The sequence below is a fragment of the Lissotriton helveticus genome, chromosome 10, assembly GCF_964261635.1.
Source record: "Lissotriton helveticus chromosome 10, aLisHel1.1, whole genome shotgun sequence".
NCBI lineage: Eukaryota > Metazoa > Chordata > Amphibia > Caudata > Salamandridae > Lissotriton > Lissotriton helveticus.
In genome coordinates, this window is record NC_136071.1 from 991,966,710 (window position 1) to 991,985,866 (window position 19,157).

At 45.0% G+C, this 19,157-nt stretch overlaps 1 protein-coding gene across 3 annotated transcripts in view; it reads right to left on the minus strand.

Moving 5' to 3' along the window:
• The window catches only part of LOC144784709 (ATP-dependent translocase ABCB1-like), a 916,046-nt gene that overhangs the window by 504,431 nt on the left and 392,458 nt on the right, over nucleotides 1-19,157 (minus strand). The window lies entirely within an intron of this gene.

Here is a 19,157-nt window from a genome sequence, read left to right on the forward strand (position 1 = left end):
GAGCCAGATTTAAAAGATGAAAGATGGATTGTATGGCAATTCATGGTAAGAGTCCTTTCAAAGTTATGATGCTTATATGATTAAGAAGGCAATACACGTATTATCAAGGTTTCGACCATAGGAGCTTGAATCTGCTTGTTTTATATGAATACTAAAGCCATTTGTCTATAAAAAATTTGAAGCTACCTGTTGATAATTGGAAGTCGAAGGTGTATGCATTGCCCAACATAATGGTCCCATAACTAATGACTACAAACGTAGGGCCTAGTTTATGACAAATTAGCATAAGGCAGCACCCAAAGTCTTCTTGCTGCACTGTCCTACGCCAATGTGAAAGGCAGGAATGCACCATATTTTTAGAATACGGTGCATTCCTGTCCTTTCCCCCTGCACTGTTGCACAATTTGCTGCCACACACCAAGCTAGGTACCCAAGCACCATGGTGCTAGGGCGAGTCTGTTGCAGTCAGGGTTGTTTTCGTGCAGGAAGGGAAACCTTTTTGCACAAAAACAATCCCAAAATGTATTTTCCTATTTCTATGTATGTTGTAGAATGTATGGCTTTGCAAGGCATCAAAGATATGGAGTAAGGCAAGGCAACACAAGTCACTGTGTTGCCTTTCTCTGCACCATAAAGGCATTCCATGAGTGTTGCGATGAGTTTTCCTATGCCGCACCAAGGATTTTGGCGATGCCTCAGATTTACTTGAATCATCTAAACCTGCAAAACCTGACACCTCCTCAGAGCAGGTGTAACAAGGAGAAGTCTTTTTATTTCTTCTAATTTTTTTCTTTTTTCCGTGTGTGCTGCATTCTGCAGCACACATATAAAGATGAAAATGCCTCTTGGGATTTTTTTTGTGTAGGAAGGTGCCCCTACCTGCACAAACCTGCCTGCAATGCATACACTCAAGGATGCCTGCTTTGGCATAAGGCAGCAAAATGTGTGCCAGCAGGGGAGAAAGGACAGGAATGCATTTCTGCTCTTTCACATTGGCGTAGGGCTGCGCAGCAAGAAAACTATGCTTATTCCCCATAAATGGGCCCTTAAATTGGTAAAATAATGTGAATCTTACTAGAAAAAATAGAGAGCAGAATGGGAAGTCCAAACTTGCCTACATTGCTATGGATACTTCTCTGAATACATCCTTTAAATGAAACCTGCTAAACCACTGTGCCTTTTTTTGGCACTCCAGTAGAGTTTTCTCGGAAAGTGATTCTGCCAACAACGTGGGAGGACTTTGTTTAAAAAAAAGTTATGGTGGCCTGCAAGGCACTGTATTTTCTCAAACCAAACTCACCAAAAGGGGGCTAATTATGACAAAAAGAACACGTTATGGCCCTTGGGCAGAAGCACTTTCCTCTCTGTGTTTCGGCATTTCTTATGCTTGTCTGGGACCGCAATGCCTCACATGAATGTCTGAATGCATGCCATTAATAGGATCGCCCTCCTGATTTTCAATAGCTAAAGGCTCTGTGGAAGATGGGCCACTATTGGAAACCTATTGGCACTTCCACCTCTAAATGAGGCAGGGGAACTGTGGGATTTTGCAAGGAGGGATCCCCAGGCCAACAAAAAATGAAAGGAACTAGAGAGAAGTGGCAAGAATATCTGGTACAAATAACGTTGTGGGTTTAAGAGAAAATACGTTTGTGGGTAAAGACATTTTTATGACATAACATGTTCTGGATACCGATTATATAGTGTCTAATGAGTTGCGTTACTGTTATACTTATTGAAAATGAATTGATTATAATTGTTTATGGAAAACTAGACTTTTATATCATGCTTTCAAGAGGACATTGAGTGTGATGGCATTGACAATGTAACACATAGGGTACAGCTTTATCAGGGAATGATGCCTTCTACTTGATATTGCTTTAGGCTTCTTGTTAAAGCATTTCAGGTGCTTTTCCCAGGATATTTTGAGCGTATATTCACCGTCTAAATGTACAACCGGGCCTGGCCATAAACAGACTTCATAATTAGTTGTTGCTTCAATGCTGTCTAATGAATAAGCGTGATGCTCACATCTTCAAAATTCAAGTAGTGTATATTGCAAATAGTCAGACTTTTTCCGCAAAAAAACCTTTTCATCCCGGTCTTTAACTATTCAATATACAATTGATTGCAGTGGGAAATAAAACTAACATTTTTGGAGCCTGAACATCTTCAGCAGAGCAAAGCTGTAAGCTTTACAACTAACAAACTGTAATATTAGGATGGTACTTTATTTTTTCTCTTCTACACATATCCAAAAATATTTTTCCTTGCCTTTTTCTCTTAAAATGTTTCAGAGGCACCAATTTTAAGGCTTGTATTAAACCGTCCCGAGGATGATCCTAGTATTATGTTAAAGGATCGAAATGTCGTTGACTTGTTAAAACAGCTTGCACATTAATCGATTGTGATGAAACAAGTGCAACGGCTGTCGTCTGTAAGCTTGTTCTAACTGTTTGCATTCCAAGCAGCGTTTGTCTTGCCTGATTGTTTTCGTCTAAATGTACATGTTTTGTGATTATGTAGGACGCAGGACTGTGTCCCACATTATTGTTGTATGTTTATCTTTGTTGGCTTTGATCAATCATTACAATTACTGCCCCTCTGGACAGTGTCAATATAGCTCTGATTCTAGTCTATATTAATCACAGCTTTATCCGGTTTCTTTATAAGGACCACTGTTTACTTAAAATAACAAAAGTGTGAGCATAGATATCTGTTCTGTGCTGACACACTACTATAGCACTTAATGGTAAAATGTTCTTGGCATTAATCAGACATAGTTGAATTTCTTGCTATGCTTGGACCTTGTTCTGTATTTTTCTTAAATCCAATAAAGCTAAAACCTGCAGAAAATGTTCTGCACATTGTTCTAATGTGTCCATATTTTCCAAGAGACGCATATTCGACAAATCCATGGGTTCATATTGCAGCACAACTTCTCATAAAACTAGTTCAAATCTATATCAAAATATCCATTTGGTTCCTGGGAATTCTCTGCAGCAGCATCCACAAGATCCATAAACAGTGGAGACGTTTCACCAACAAGAAATACAAGTATCTAGTTACAGCTCGTCCTCCGACCTACTTCCAGGTGGAGTAAGTCTCCTCATTTCTCATGAGCTTCTGCCCTCTACGTACACAGGAGGAAAGTTGCATAGGCAGAAGAGTTCACTTACATGACAGGGCCATATATTCTCGAGCATAACAAGAGGTTAGAACTACTAGATATCGGAGCCAAATATTAGTCCAATCCAGATCCAGACCCGTCCTAGAACCACTATTCGCGGCACCCTCACCTACAGACACACTGGCACTGTGCTTTGTTCACCGCTACTATTGCTGACCTAGTCGCACCCCACCCCATCACCTCCATCAACTACATACTCAACGGAGACCTGAATTTCCACCTCAACATCCTCAACGACCCCAACTCCACTGCCCTCCTGGACAATCTCACCAATATTGGACTGCAACAGCTCGTCACCGCCCCTACCCCCAAGGTAGTACACATCCTAGACCCTATCTTCGCAGGTGGGAACAACATCTGTTTCAGCCACACCACGCAGTCCATCTGGATGGACCATTACTGCATACTCTTCACTTTCAACACCGTCACCACTCCCAAGCCCACTCCTCGCCCTCCACAAAGGAACTGGAGCAAGGTCACAGAGAAGCACTTCAAATCCACCCTCAACCGCAACCACTTCCGCCGACCGATGCCAACTCTGCCATCAAGGAGCTAAACCATTGGACCACCAACTGCGCAGATAAACTCACATCCCTCCACACCACCAGACGCTCCTCCAGACGTCTCTAAAAATGATGAAGAAACAGCAAAGCCATGGAAGACCTGACCATCTACAAGAATATACCACCAACGCACAAGATCCACAAAGAAGACTTTCATCCGGAACAAAATCCTCACCAACTCCAGCAAATCTAAGGAACTCTTCAACATCATCCAGCAATTTACCAAGCCCCACAGAGAAGCCACGGACATCACTTGCTCCCAAGACTTCTGCAACAAGCTCAGCTCCTTCTTCCACCTGAAAATGAACACCCTCTACGACAACTTCAGCGAGCAGACTCCAAAAACCACCCTTTCCTCCAGCAACGATAGCCGGCCCACCATCACCACTTAGACCCCAGTCACAACTGAAGATGCCACCACTACCATGAAGAACACCCACTCAGGAGTCACAGGGGACCCCTGCCCTCCGCACATCTTTAACAGAGCCGTCACCGCCATTGCGCCCCAGCTACGACGCACCATCAACACCACCTTCAAATCCAGCGACTTCCCAGACGACTGGAAATGCGCAGAAGTTAAGCCACTCCTCAAAAAACCCTTGACAGACCCAGTGGACCTGAAACACCACTGACCAATCTCTCTCCTTCCCTTCGCAGCCAAAGTCACAGAGAAGATCGTCAACATTCTTCATCAAAGAACACTCCATCCTCAACACCTCGCAATCTGGATTCTGCAGCAACCACTACACCGGGATCACCCTCATCACCGCCACTGGTGGCACCCGCACGCTCCTCGACCAAGGCCACACCGCAGCCCTCATCCTACTCAATCTCTCCACAGCTTTTGACACCGTCTACCACCGCACCCTCGCAGCCAGACTCCACTATGCCGGTACACAGGAAACTGCCCTTGACTGGCTCAGCTCCTTCCTCGCTAGCAAAACCCAGAGGATCAGACTCCCACCTTTTCTCTCCAAACCCATAGAGATCAAGTGCATTGTACCACAGGGATCATCGCTCAGTCCTACGCTTTTCAACATCTATATGCCCCCCTCGCCGCCGTCGTCAAAGAGCACTGACTCAGCATCGTATCCTATGCCGGTGAAACCTCAGCTCATCCTTCGTCACGAAGGACCCCGAAACAACCAGATTCCGCTTAAAAAAAGGAATGAAAGATGCTGCAGCTTGGATGTGCAGCAGCTGTCTGAAACTCAACTAGGAGAAGACAGAAGTGCTAGTCCTCGGAGCCTCCCCTTCTGCGTGGGACAACTCCTGGTGGCCCTCTGCACCGGGCACCCCCCCACCCCCACGGACCATGCCCGAAACCACAACATCATGCTCGACTCCTCCCACACCACTTGCTTTAACACCCTCTGCATCCTCCGAAATACCTTCAAGTGGATCCCCCCAAAGCCTGAAAGACTGTCACCCATGCACTCATAACAAGCAGACTGGACTACAGAAATGCCCTCTATGTGGGAATCAACAAAACCCTGCTTCACAAACTCCAGACCGTTCAGAACACCGGGGCCAGACTCGTCCTCGGCATCCGACGGCATACGAATAGCACGCAAAACCTGCGAGACCTCCACTGACTCCCTGTTGAAAAGAGAGTAACGTTCAAGCTACTCACCTACTCCTACAAATTCCTCCACAAGTGTGGACCCAAATACTTTAACAAAAGAGTGTCCTTCCACGTAACAATAAGGAACCTCGCCTCCGTCGACCTCTTTCTGGCGGAAACCCCAGGCATCCACAGAATGAGAGCAGGTTGAAGGACCTTCTCCTACATCGCAGTCAAAGCCTGGAACAAACTCCCGGTCAGCATCAGACGCTCCCCTACTCTGCACACATTCAGGAAGAGCATCAAGACATGGCTCTTTGGCTGACCAGGAGCTGCACCCCCCCCCCAGCGCCTTGTGACCCACACTAGTGAGTAGCGCACTTTAAACAACCCTGATTGATTGATATAGATCTGAGAATAAAAATCTCTCTACACCCCCATACACAGCAGACAGGAAATATGAAATGGAGGAAGCAGATAGGTGCCTAGGCCCATTTACCTGGGACTAGTCCTCCTACCAATCTAGAACCTTTTGGATCCGACATGTGTGACTCGAGGACTCCTCCTTTCTCCTCCTGCAGTCTCCGCTCTTCTCTTTCCTCTGCTTGCCTCTTTCTGGACCCCTAGCGATCTTTCTCGTGCTCTTTTCATGATCTCTCCTCTCTCTAGTGTTTCAATGATTGTGCTCTCTTCTATCAATTTCCACACTAGTGCACGTTTTTTCTTCCTTTTTCACATTGATGTTCCCGTCTATCGTTTTTCCACATGTGTGCCCTTCTTTTTTCACACTTGTGCTTTATCAGCTCCTTATTCCACAATTGTGCTCTATTTTTTTTCTCTACACCTGTGCTTTATTTGCTAATTTTTCCATACTTGACCTGTCTATCCTTGTGCCTCTCTTTGGGCCTTTTAGACCCCTCATGTGCCTTTGTCCTTTCTGCCTCCTTCTCTTCTTGTGCCGCTTCTCTCCTCCTCGCTTGCCTCACTTGCCTCTACAGGAAGCCACAGCCCCCCACCTGCCTCCTGCCTTCCCCTTCTCCTTCTCCTTACCGGCTCTCCCTCGTGTTCTTCCTGAATTTTCTTCCTTCCCATTGTGTCCCGGCCCACCAGCCTTGTGCGCTCCTCCCCCTTCCCAGGACCTAATAAATGACGGCCTCTGGGTTACTGTGCAGTGGGCATGCGCAGGGGGCACACCAAAGTTAAGCCTTTCTAAACCTGTCCATGCCTGCACCTTGCCCGGCACCATGATCCCTGGCCTTTTAAGCCTCCAATGCTACACAGCAGCTACACTCCGTTCACTCCACCAGAATGTCCAACAGCCCACTGCTGCAGCAAGCCTCCACAAAGCATGGCTTTCCCTGTCACTTCACTTGCAGCCACTTACACAACCCCCCACACTCATACTCCCACCCAGCCCAGCATCCCACAACACAGCACACCTGGCTCTCAGCAACACTCACTTGCATGCTCCTCGAAACTCAGCATACACTCCATTGAAATGGGGAGCCTCCCCAGAAACAGCGCACCAGACCTCTTCTTCCTTATGGAAACCTGCCTGACCCGATCATCTTCTGCCAACATTCTCTTCACAAACTGGGAGGTGGACTCACAATTATCTATAAAGACACCATTGCATTTGTCACAACTACAACAAACACATTCAAACAAATGGCAGCTTCACCCTGCAAAGTACTGTAGCATACAGACCATCAGGACCATAAACAAACTTTAGCAACATCATCTGAGATTTTATCACTCCCCTCACCAACAACTCCAAGGATGTTATACTAGACAGTGGCTTCAATTCCCACTTGGAAAACCTCCTCGAAAGACAAAACAACAATGGACTTTCCCAGCTCATCACAGACGCCGCACACATTGCAGTTTGCACCCTGGATCCCATCTTTCCCTCCGGCAACAAATATAAATACAACTCTGCCTCACAACTTACTTGGACTGACCACTCCATTATACACTTGCAAATCTCCACACCGCAAGCCAAAGCACCCTCCAGCATCAACCTGCCCAGCTGAAACTAAAGCAAAATAACTGAAGTTAACTGGTGCAGGGCCCATGAAATGGTCCAACCAAACACCACCAACAACGTTAAGAAGGATATCACTAACTTCAACCAGTGGATAAAAACCTGTGCAGACTGAATCACACAAAATTCATAAACATCACAGAACTAACAGACAGGCAACCTGGTATGCAAGCAAACTCCAGGACTCCCAAAGATACTGCAAGCAGCGGAAAGAAAATTAAGACCCAACCAGATCTACCTACAAGGCTGCGCTCCGGCACTACCATCATCTCCTGAGAGATTCTAAGAGAAGAGCCTTTACTGAACGGATTGAGGCTAGCTCCAACAACTGCAAAAAGATCTTCTCTTTCATCAAGTAGTTGATCACCCCAGAGGCCACAGCCAACTCCATCACTCTTTCTCAGAAACTCTGCAACAACCTTTCAATTTTCTTTCACAGCAAAATCAAAAAGATCTACAGTAACTTAGAGCAATAACCCAACCCCAAGGACATCATAGCCAACCTGCCCACCACCAGCCAAGACACTCTACTATCAACTGGAAAACACTCAACAAGGAAGACACCCCTTCACTCGTGAAAACTGTCCACAACAGATCCTTAGCCCCATCACATCCACAACATGGGAGGACTATTGATTAGTAAAGTCTTCATCCACATCAAAACTCCTCCATCATACCCGCTATCTTCCCTGAGGGCTGGAAACATGCAGCAGTTATGGCCCTCCTCATAAATATTTGGCCAACCCTGGTAGATGAGCAACTCCCAATCAATCTTCCTGCTTCTATACCCAGTCAAAATAATAGAGAAAACAATAAACCAACAACTCCCTAACCAATCTGAATTCCACAGCCTACTCAGCCACTTCCAGGCTAGTTTTGGAAGCTACCATAGCATGGCAACAGCACTCATTATTGCCACAGATTAGATCTGCACCATACTGGACTATGGAGAAATCGCGCTATTATACTGCTTGACCTCTCAGCTGCATTCAATACTGCATAACACTCCAGCCTCACAGGAAGGCTACACAACAAAAGCATCTAAGGACTAGCCTTAAGTGGATATGATCCTTCATAATAGAAAGAACACAGAGAATCAGATTCCCATGTGCTAGACCTGTCAACCTTAGGTTGGTCTTCCACAAACATTTTGTCTACTTATCTCCATTTTGCTGCTTAAGTTAGGTTTTGATGGCCTTAGGACTCCATGCACTCTACCACCAATAACCCGTGCTAAAGCTCTTTGACTCTCTCCCATAAACATGGTTAAACTAGTTTACACCTAATTGACATATTTAATTTACTTATAAGCCCCTTGTAGAGTAGTGTACCATACATCAAGGTCTTGTAAATTAAATGGTACGAATGGGTCTGCTGCAGTTATGGCATCACTTACTCAAGTAGCCTGTTAAAACATGTCTCAGTTCTGCCATTGCAGCCCGAATGCAGTTTTAAACTGACAATTTGACCTGGCAGTATAACTCCCTTGTCAATTCTTAAACTTCCAAGTTATTATATAAATGTCACCTCTTAGGTAGGCCTAAGGAGCAGTGTGCATTTTAATTTAAAGGTTGGTCATGAACTATTGTGAGGTCTATCTGTCCCATTGATAACGTTAAGTTGCCTTCTTACATACTAACATTTAAGTAAGGACAAAAAAGCATTTCATGTTTGATATATACAACAATGTAATTAAAATCCTTTTTAATGGTAAACTCAGATTTTAACCTACAATTTTGAAAAGTCCAATTTGATAAATTGTAGAAGAATTTATAGAACTGTGGGTCTAGACACAGTATGCACTACTCTGTCCTGAATCAGGGTTTCAGCACTGTAAAACACTAATAACCAACATCTTAAACAAGATAAACAGAGAATTCAAATCAAAAAGATGCTCCGTAAAGAAGGTAGCTCGCTGTTGACTGTATAAATCAAGTTTCTTTTTAATCAAGTTGATTTTGTTCCAAATACGAGATTTCCTGCACATAGTCTATCCATATGGGAGCTGGTCATTACATTCTTGTATGGCCTAAAAATCCAACCCAATGTATTTTGGGCCGATACAGAAGCCCTGTTGACCGGTTTTGCAAAATTAATTTTAAACCTGTAAGTATTATTATGTACATTTTCTTATATTCTTTTGAGGTCAGCCCTGCACTAGATGGGTATCCCAGTGATAGCAATTGGAAATGTAAAACCCAATACTATCTGGCAATATTGAGATATTTGCGGCATGATTCGTAGATGATGGTGTTCTATATAAAAGCCATTTAGAAATGGGGTTTCAGGTTGGCTAGGGTATGCATATAAGCCAGGCAGAACCCATCACAGGGTAAGGGAGTTACACACCCAAGATAACCCCTGCTCATCCCCTTAGTAGCTTGGCAGAGCAGGCAGGATTAACCCAGAGGCAATGTGTAAAGTGTTTGTGCAACACACACACAGCAGTGACACACTCAGCACACCGCAAAAAGAGACTCCACACAAGGTTATATAACATATCCTTTGCATTATACATGAAACACATTAGACTACATTAACATAAATCACTTTGCTAACTAGGCAATCATCATAAAAATACATGGATCATGAATCCCTTTGAAAAGTAGGCATTTCTCATAGCACCACATGTAGTGCACTAAGATAAGTACTCATATGTTGCACACGTCATGAAAATATCATGAAAACACCTTACACCACCACTTTCACCAACATGCAGTTTCTGAAAAGTTATGTTATGCTGTCTTAGTATGGCATGAAAACGACATAAATGCTAACCTCAGGACATAAACATACAGTAGTTCAGATCATAAATAAATCACCAGGTATCCTTGTACCTGAATCACCACTTTCCACCCCAATGAAGTCACTGCATTTTGGTGCTTCTCTTACGGGTCATACGGTAAAAGCTTATGAACTGTAGGCAGCAGGAACACCTGCAGGCCTACTAGTGACAGCAAGGCAATGTTGAACCCAAGGGGGGTAGGGGGCCTCTATCATGTCTGTCATGTCTGTCATGTCTATCTACACTGTCTGGCAAGTTCCAACAAATTCCCCCGAGGTGTGGATTGACACAGGTAGCTCCTGCAAACAGGTGGAGCAGCTGCTGCCATCAATGCCGGGTCTCCGGGACCCTCCACGGCCTCCCTGACCTTTGTTTAACAAGGCTTCGGCAAAAGGACCGCCCAGGAGACTGCATATGGTGCTTGGGGGTAAATGCTGCCTTCCCACACAAAGCCCTTCGGGTATGTCCCCAAAGCAATGGGGAGACCTTGTTGGGTCCCTCTCTTACCGAATGGTATCACGAGGCTGCCCGCAAGAATGCAGTGCAGCTGTAAAAAAGCAGGACCGCCTGGCCCCAGGTGTGATGGCTCCTGCTGGCCTTAAGCCCTCGCAGGACTCCCGGTCTAAGCACACTGCTGTCTGGTCACCTGTCTCCAGCACTGCTCACAGTGAGATGTCAGCAGAGCTAATCTGATTCTCTTTCTGCGGTGCTGGCTTGCAGGGTGGCTGCAGATGACTTTATGTTTCAGCAAGCTTCCTGGTGTTGACTTCACACAGGGATCCCGGTGACTAAAGGAGACGGGGGTTCCGACGTAATTATTGTTTCCTGCTTATGGGGGGTCAAACCAGTACAAACACCACTCTCCTTCTTCCCAAATCAGTAGCACATAGATCAATGCTACTGGGGGAGATGGAGCCACACTACATATGCGCTGATTGTTGGCAAAAGTTAACTGCCAACGATTGCTCTACCCACATGCCTGTTTCATTTGCCCAGATCGCTTGCACTGGCCTCGAAAACAAGGCCTTAACCTGGATTCCAGCAGGAATGAAATCGCTCATCACATGCTGGACTTGCAACAAAAAGCGCTCCTCACAGATTTTCCCTCTAGAAAAGGGGACAAACTGCCCAATCCTTCCTCCTGCAGGAGCAGCAACTCCAGGTCAACGCACCCCTCACATAGTAGGGGCAGTACTCCTCACAAAGCTCTTCAGCCCTCCTTGTAGATGTAGCTAGTTTACTTTTCTTGAAGTATTTTATCCCCCTGAGACTTCAACAGGAGGTGATCACACCCAAACACTTGGAGATTTCTTCACAAGCAGCATACCACAGCAGGGCAAAAAGAGTCAGTCATTTTTCTCCACCACAGATAGAAACAGCAACTGCAGGCCAACTGACCCCTCACACGGAAAAGGCAGCACTCCTCACACAGTCCTTCCGCTCTTCTTCTTGGCAGGGTCTATTGTTTCTTGAAGTAATCTAAATTCTTGGGGTTTAAGGTCCAATGCTTATACCGCATTTTGTCATTGTTCTCTCTGTGGCAAGAGTCTCTGAACCCAGTCCAAACTAGTCCTGTACATCGTAGTGCAGCATGACCACAGGGGGTGGAGACAGCATTGTGCAAAGGAGACACAACCTACTCAGGTGTAAGCGAAACTCCTCCCACCACTCTAAGTGCAGACCAGGTCTATTCAGCCTAGTGATAAATCCCCCAGGCAAGGCAAGGCACACCTCTACCCCCTTGTGACTGCCTAGAGTGAATGCACACCCCCAGCTCCTGTCACTCCAACACCAGACGCCGAATACACAGTCAGAGGCACACAGAATGGTAAAAGCAAGAAAATGCCAGCTTTCCAAAAGTGGCATTTTCAAACACACCATTTAAAAAACACCTTTAACAAAATGTGCATTAATACATTCTGAGTTCAGAGAGCCTTAACTCAATTTTCCCATCTTGTCCCTATTGAAAGCTACACATGTAAAAATGTTACAGCACAGCCCCAAATGATAGCCTATTGGAAAGATAGCCTTTCAAGGCGGAAAAACGAAATACACAGTATTTCACTATCAAAACATGTCACACACACCAGTACATGTCCTACCTTTCACATACAATGCACCCTACCCATGCGGACCCCATGGGCCTACTTTAGGGGTGACTTACATTTAAGAAGAGGGAAGGTTTGAGCTTGAAAAGTGGGTGCACTTGCCAGGTCAACATGGCAGTTTACAACTGCACACGCAGACAGTGCAGTGACAGGTCTGAGATACATTTGCAGGGCTACTCATGTGGGCGGCACAATCAGTGCTGCAAGCCCACTGGTAGCATTTGATTTACAGGCCCTGGCACGCACTGTGCACTTTATTAGGGGCTTACCAGTAAATCAAGTATGCCAATTATGTATAACAAATCATATCAAAATTCATACAGAGAGAATATGCACTTTAGCACTGATCAGGAGAGGTAAATTGCCCAGGATCCTATAATCACAACACAACAGAAACAGGGTCGGAAAATAGAGGCAAAAGACAAAATGTTTGGGGATAAACATGCAAAAGGGCCAGGTCTAACAAAGCCATTTCGTAAAAACCTGTATTCTGTTCAAATTTGCTGGACCTCTATCCCGGGTCTTAAAATGAAAATAATGTTGTCCACATACAGCTCAATTTTGGACATTTATTCTATGGGGCTTTGATTTGATATGGTCATCCTATTTAGTAACAATCCCTAACAGCTTGATAAAGAAAGAGAATGCAATGGGAAACCAAGAGAATTTCTACCTGGTGCCCATTTTAACATTGCATACATCGCTTTGCTTGAATTTACGATCAATGAACTGAGATAGAAAGCTCAATGGTTTTAAAATTAAAAAAAGACTTTCCCAGTTGAACAAATTAAAGGTCTTCTTAGCATCTAAAAAAACATATAAGTTGGAACCCGCTTACTATTTTAAAAAAATCAAGTGCAATTGAATAATGTGCATTTGTTAACACCTGCCTTCCTGCAATAAAGCCATTGCAATCTTTATTTATCAACAAGTTAGTCAACAGTTTAGTTATTATCTTGTAATCTGATGTAAGCAAACCAACTGATCTATAGGAGTTTAATTTTTTAGGGTCTTTATTCTCTTTTAGCACACTTAAGACAGTCAAGTTATTTGAAGGTGGGGGGATGTTTGCCCCAGCAAAATCTGATTTTCAAGCTGTGAAATGTACAGATTCAATATCTTCGTGAACCTTTTAATGAACTAGGCAGCAAAGCCATCCTCTCCTTGTGTCTGTCCATTTGATAGAGCTTGAAACACATTATATACTTTGCCCAGCGTGAGAGGTTTTTTTTGTGGAAGCACATTTTATTGAGGTATGTGCATAGAATCCAACTCCGTCAGTATGGCCCATAAAAGGAATAGTCAGGTGTAATGATAAGCATAATATATAACAGTTCTGCCAGCGTACCCTCATCCTATGGCCCCATCTGCCTGCAAAAGAAGTTCAGAAAAACATATGGAATATATCTCAGTTACATTGACCCATATTCGTCAATAAATCGGTGCGGTACAGTCTATTTTGGGCTGTGAAAAATTAAAATGTCCTCCTCCAGAAGCTGGTGATTTTGATGGACTGGTGCTAGTTTAATTCCTGTATACTCTGCCCATCTCTTCCATATCTTGTGTTGTTTTTGGGGTATCCCCTTGCTTTATACACTGCAATCTCCATACCCACACAGTGGTACATACCTTTTTCCAGACCCATAATGATGAAGGGGCTACTGCTTTCCATTCTTTAGCTATGTCACGTTTAATGTGCCTCAATCCCAGGCCAAGGAGTAAGATCTTATATCTATTCCCACCTACAGCATCCATAAGATGTTGGGCCAACCGAACGTTAAATGGGATTTGCCAGGACAGGACCCGGTCCAAGCATGTCATCACCACCTCTGAACTCTCTCTAATTGTGGGCAGCCCCACACTGTGTGAAAGAATGTGCCTTCCTCTGCACCACAACGGAGACATGTGGGGTTAGTAATCACCTCCATATGCCATAGCAGATGTCGTGGCAGATAGACCCGGTGGAGGTACTTAAATTGAATTAGCCGGAGCCTTATCGGAATTGCTGCTCCTCATGGGGAACCCAGTAACTCTGTCCAGTCTGAATTTTCTAATGTACCTACATGAGCCTCCCTTGCGACCCGCAGGGGTTCAAAACTATCTGGTTGGTTAGAGATCACTGACTGGTAGAGCTTGGCGATTCTATTATCACCCAAGTCTCCCATAATAAATTTACCTTTTAATGGATCAGTGACTTTATAGGTGGACACAGTGCATGGCCGAAATGGAGGAACTTATGAAACTGGCTACGATGCAGCTGGAACTCGGTCTGGAGTATCTGGTAGGACTTCAGGGCCATGCCCTGCATTACATCCCCAATATGGAGATCCAGATGAGGTCACCTCTCCAGAACCCCTCCAATGCTTCCACCTGTGGGAGCATAGCTTCACACCAGAGTGGTGTTTCTTCCGTAGTCTGCCCACCATTTATTGTCGAAGGGTCCAGATCCACTTTCATCACTAGGGGAAGAGTGAGATCTTTCCCACTCCCATATAGGTATGCTTGCAGCAAAGTCGCACTCAGTGCCATCTTATCAAGAGCATACACGGGCTCTCGATGTGTATCATACCACCACTCTATTATTTCGAGATTGGCCACCCAGTAATAGGCTCGACATTCACTGCCACAATAACCCAACAGTATGTTGACTGGAAGCCTTCACTGAGTGACATGCGGGGGACCCCTCTTCCCATAGAAAGGCATTAAGGATGGAGTTCAGTTTTTGGAACCACTGTATTGGGATGTCGAATGGAGACTATTTTGAAGATTGCTGAGCATCTTGTTCGCAGCAGCAGCCAGCACAGGTAAGCACGGTGGGGTGGTGCGGTGGTGGGGTAATGGGGTGGGACAGCATGGGGTGGAAAGGGGGAAGTTGACAGATGACAGAATAGGTATAATTAAATAAATAAATTATACCTATTCCATTGTCTGTCTACTTCCTCCGGCCGTCCCCACCCCACTGCCCACACGCTTACCTGTGCCAGCTGCCGCTGCCCGTTAGAGGCATCAGTTATCCAGACCAAATCTTTATGTCCTCTTTTAAACGCATAACTATTTGTTCCATATTAGTGTTGCATATAACAGTAGCCACAGAGGAAATATAAACCCCTAAGTATTGGAATCAGTCTGTGGCCACTCATATAGCTTCCACCGAGCCAAGTCTATGTGGGCATGGCCCCACCGTGGCCCTGTCATGTTCGGCATTGTAATAAAGAATAAGATGTTGTTAGCATCGAAAGCAATCCTGTCTGACAGAACGTCACCCCATTTGAATGCCCAGACCTGCGTGTCCATCCTCACTGACACTGCCAGCAGCTCCATGGCAATAGCAAACAGTCGGGAGGACAGAGGACAACCCTTTCTTTTCCCCCGCTGTGTGGGGTTGGTACCTGACGAAGCCCCGGCTTCCTTTACTGACACTTTCAAGCACATATAAAATATTCAGATATAGGAGATCAACCTTGGAACAAAGTTAAAGCGCTGAAGGAGAAGAAACAAATATGTCCAGTCAAATGCCTTATCTATGTCAGCTAGGAGAAACAACGCTGGATCCCTCAGCCCGTCCACAATTGTTAAAGTATTATATGCTCGCCATATGAGCGGCACTATGGGGAATGAACCCAGATTAGTTGGGGTTGATTAAATCTGGAATTAAGTGATAAGTCTATTTGCTAAAGCCTTGGCTAGAATCTTAAGTTTTAGTTGTATGAGGGAGATCAGATGATACGATGTGGGATCATCCGCAGGGTGCCCCGGCTTGGGGAACGCTGCGATCTCGGCAGGCACCAATCAAGTGCCATGACTCCTTTTGCTGTAGACAACATATCCTCGAGGTGAGATAAAAACTTTGACATATAATTTGAAATATTCTATGGGAAAGCTGTTTGGACCGGACGCTTTGTCCGAGTTCATATTGGCCGCGACCACCAGTCGTTCTTCCGCTTAAAGCATAGAGTGCACCAGTTCTTGGGCCATAGGGGACAAGGACCAGCGCCTAAGTGCCTGTACAAACTCCCTTATTTGCATTCCTTAAGTACCTCTCTCCTGGCGGAGATCCCCTCTTGATAGGATGCAAAGACATTCGCTATGACACTAGGATCCATAATTGAGACACCTGCTCCACTCCCAATTAGGGAGAAGGGGAGCTTTGGGGGCACCCTGGCATAATCTATGGAGCAATTTCCCTACATACTGATAAATACAACTGAGAAGCCTGCCAGGTAAGGTGCACCTCACCTATCAGGGCTTGGTGGTACTGCTGCTACCAGGCCGAGTTATCGGCATGCATGTTGGACCCCTGTCTGCTGACCTCATTTGTCCAACTCTAGGATCTCTGTCTCCAGGGCAACTATGTCTTGCAGTCTGCACCGGCTCTCCCCTGCATAATAAATAATGCCTGACCCCGAAGAGTTGGTGTCTGGGCCTCCCATAAAGTCTGAGGGGACTGCACAGTACCTCTATTGTGCGCAAAGTATCAATATATACTGTGTTCCATGTGGTTGTGATATTCTGGGTTCTGCAGATGCCATGGCGAGAGGTGTCAATGAAACACAGGGCCTCTGTGTCCCATCTGTAGGCCTAGGGCCACCGTAGAGTGCTTTTAAAAGTCCCTGGGGAGTACTGTTACACTGCTCATCCTGTGTAAGTCATTGCTGGGGATCATGAAATATTCTAGCTGTGAGTAGGAGCCATGCGTGGAAGAGTAGAAGGTGTAGTTACCCACAAATGGGTTGTGGATGCACTACACATCAATGAGGTCCAGGGCTGAACTGAAGGAAGAGAGAGGAGTTGGGCCTGATGCCTTGAATGATCACTGTGGGTGGCATCTGTCAACTGATGAACTAATAACTCCATTCCAATCTCTCCCTTGCACTGCAAGCCCGTCCAGCAGCTCACCCTATTGCCTTGTCAGAGACTCGATAAAGAAATCTACAAGTTACGGTGGGGCATATACATTGAGCAACGTGCTAGATTCTCCATATAACATCCCAGTGACCACTGTATATCTATCATATTTATCTACTGAGGTATTCTGATGCTGAAAAGGGATGGCACGATCCCTGTACCCCAGTAACCCCATGTGCATCCGAAATTATACATTTGTGTGTATCTCCATTGGGCTAGGTATGGGGCCTTGTTCCCTATGAGTTGGGTCTCCATAAGTAGAGGACATCTAATCCTCTCCTCTTGGTCTGTTTGAGGACCGCCCCTTCTTCATCTTGTCTAGTATAACATTGCCAATCCACAACCCCAATCAAAATAAATCTGATGTACTCCTCCAGGGACTGCGTACACATGTTGCCATATTGTTACCGTAATCATATATATGGTAAAGGAGGGAGTGGAAATTTAACAGGTTCTAAGAACTGAAAAAAAACATACAGACATGACTATAGTAGCAGCATAACCAAATAATGAGCCATTATTTTGGTGCTATATTTGTTTGATACAACAACATCTAACATATAGCTCCCCCTACCTCATACTCCAAAACCCTGAAGTATCTGTTGTGGAATGTAAAGTTGGCAAGTCCCAACAGTGAGTCTTGCCCAGCCCATCCCAATGGATCCCCTTTTCCAACATTAATCTAACTATTGGAGGATGTAAGTTCTTGGATAAGGCATTGTATGGCCACCCAGGGCATCATATACTTTGTAGATGTAGGATAGCTTCATCAAACATAAGTATCCCCTCCGTCACTTATCAGAGTATGTCCCAGATGTATGGGAGGACTGAGGGCCCCTGTAGCTACTGGAGCATCTGCCTTACTCATGGGGTTCTGCAAAGACAATCGAGATTGATGGCAACAAGAGGCGGCTATCTTTTTTCTTCTTATTTTGCCTATCACTCTCTGAGAAATCCGGGCATGGTGGTGTATGTGATTTGATATGGATCTGTTCATCTGTCCATTGGAATACCTCCTCTGGGGAGTCAAAGAAGAGCATCTTAGACTAATATATCGCTCTGAGTTTGGCTGGATATTGGAGAGTATAACTGATATTTACCTCACTAAGGCGCTGCTTTGTGGCCTAAAATGGATTTATACTGCTGCTGTACTAGCCCAGTGTAACAGAAATATCATAATCACATGTTATTGGTACATCAGTTTTTAATTTAATAGGGTATTTTTAGGATAGTGTCTCTATTCATTTAGTTAACAAGTTTCGCAATTACAGGAGAGGCCTGCTTCCAGGAGGTATGCAAACTAATGCCCCGTGGGCCCGCTCGACCAAAAAACATGGAGAAAGGGCTCCTGCTGGTAGCAATTCAGAAGGGCATTGATCCAATAAGCATTCCATTGAGGTCTCCTCGCAACCTTCTGGAAATCCAATTAAGCATAAGTTATAGCCACTAATTCCCTGGTCACTGAGGAAAGTTTGGATACAGTGGCCTGTATGAAAGTAGCAGAATCTTCAACCCCGAGGGGGAGGAAAACCCTTTACTAAAGAAAGGAGGTAAGGCCTTGAAAAAGACAAAACGCTTGAGTGTGAGCCTCATGATAGCCTGTGTGCTATACAAAATAATGGGATCAATCCCTGGGTAGCCTGTGTGCAACGGATGACCTGGGTGTTCATTACAGCACAATTGGCAAGAGCAGCCAAATAGGCGCAAATAGATCAGGTGTTCCTCGCAGCACATGAAGATTAAGTGACCTTTAATGCTCAAAAGACCACAGTTTTCAAACAGATAATGATGAGTGTTCCTTCTCAATGAATCTGGATAGTGAAGCAGACGAATATGTATTCAATCCCTTAGAAACCCTAGAAAACAACCTCTTTGATGAGGACTTGGACCACCTTGGTAATTCAGAGGCTATTAAAGACCTTGGTTGTGTGGAGCTGTTTAATTCTACTGCTATCCCACACCCAAGAGGATCAGACTGTTGGTCCATGGACCACATGG